This window comes from Chinchilla lanigera, unplaced genomic scaffold, assembly GCF_000276665.1.
Source record: "Chinchilla lanigera isolate Chin_1 unplaced genomic scaffold, ChiLan1.0 scaffold00011, whole genome shotgun sequence".
NCBI classification, from domain to species: domain Eukaryota; kingdom Metazoa; phylum Chordata; class Mammalia; order Rodentia; family Chinchillidae; genus Chinchilla; species Chinchilla lanigera.
Window position 1 is genome coordinate 26,678,722 of NW_004955412.1, and position 1,488 is coordinate 26,680,209.

Consider the following 1,488-nt stretch of genomic DNA (forward strand, 5'->3'; position numbering starts at 1 on the left):
GCGTGTGCCACCACGCCCATCAGGAAGTAGTTTTCTTTTGGGAACAATTCTACCATAAACAACACGTGACTAGAGGTCATTTAAAATATGGAAGACATATTACATGCATGACTGATTCCAAATTACCATTTAGTATGCTTTGTATTGCAAGATGTAAAACTAACTCCCACCTGTGGAATGTTAAACTGACACCCAAGACAGTCAAAGCCTGCCATAATTCAATATCCCACTATTTTCTGGTTGTAGAAAAAAACAACCAGCAAATAATTTCACCTCTAAAAGAATCATTTACACTTAAAAAATGCAATGAGGTTGGATTCCTTACTTTTTAAAAAATGTTACTAGAGCTACTAAAAAACTTGTATTTACAAAATAATTGATGAAAATATCCCTCTGAGTTGTATAAGAAGGGAGACAGGGACCACTGATAAGACGTGGTGTGTGATTAATCAGACTTGGCTTTCTCTTCAGCTTCATCAGAAGCTGCACTCTCGTTATTTTTATTTTTTTTATTTATTTATTTTTTTTGGTTTTTCTCTGGTACCGGGAACCGAACTCATGACCTTGCGCTTGCCAGGCAGGCGCTTTGCCGCTGAGCTAAATCCCCAGCCCCTCTCCTTATTTTTAATTTCTCCATTTTCTGCAGGTAAATCTTCCTTGGTCTCTTGATTAGCCACTTCAGTCTGTTTTCTCTTTGTTCCCCTTTTCCCTCTTGCTTGCACATTTTTGTCAGAAAATTTACCCTTCCTGCTGCCTCTTTTGGCTTTGTTTCCACTTCTGCAGGAGCAGTTTTAGCCAACAACCTTGCCAGTCTCCTCTTGGGTTTCTCCTTCGCCACCCCTTCAGTGAAGCTGACCTTTCTCTTGGGCATCTTGGTGGCACAGGAGCCTCTCAGAGCTATGCTCCTCAGCTGCTGCTGCTCCTCCCACAGCCAGAGCTGCAAGGATCTGCCTAGTAATTTACTTTACTCCCAATTTCAGTGAGTTCAGTTCATGGTTGGGCTATTCAAGGCAGAAACCACATGGTATAAGGGTTTGGTGAAGGAAAATTGCTCACATCATGGTGGCCAGGACACAAAGAGAAAAGGCAGAAGGTGGGCACCATAATGCACCCTTCCAGATCACACTTTGTGACCTACCTTTTCTTTTTTTTTTTTTTTTTTTTTGGTTTTTCTCCAGTACCGGGAACCGAACTCATGACCTTGCGCTTGCCAGGCAGGTGCTTTTGCCGCTGAGCTAAATCCCCAGCCCCGACGTACCTTTTCTGATCAGGGCCCCCTCCACAGCATATTCAGCTACTGACATCAGTGAATGAACTCACTGATAAATGTACCTTACTCTTCTGTGATTCAATCACTTGAGACTTTTGGGGAACATTTTAGATCTACACCATGACATTTTACCCCTAACCCACAAAAGACTCATGTCCATCTTACTATGAAAAATGCATTTAATTTATCTCTAAAAGTCACCAAAATCTTAACAGTTC

At 41.6% G+C, this 1,488-nt stretch overlaps 1 pseudogene; it reads right to left on the bottom strand.

Moving 5' to 3' along the window:
* Positions 1 to 445: 445 nt before the first annotated feature.
* Positions 446 to 871, bottom strand: LOC102023245 (annotated as a pseudogene).
* Positions 872 to 1,488: the final 617 nt, after the last annotated feature.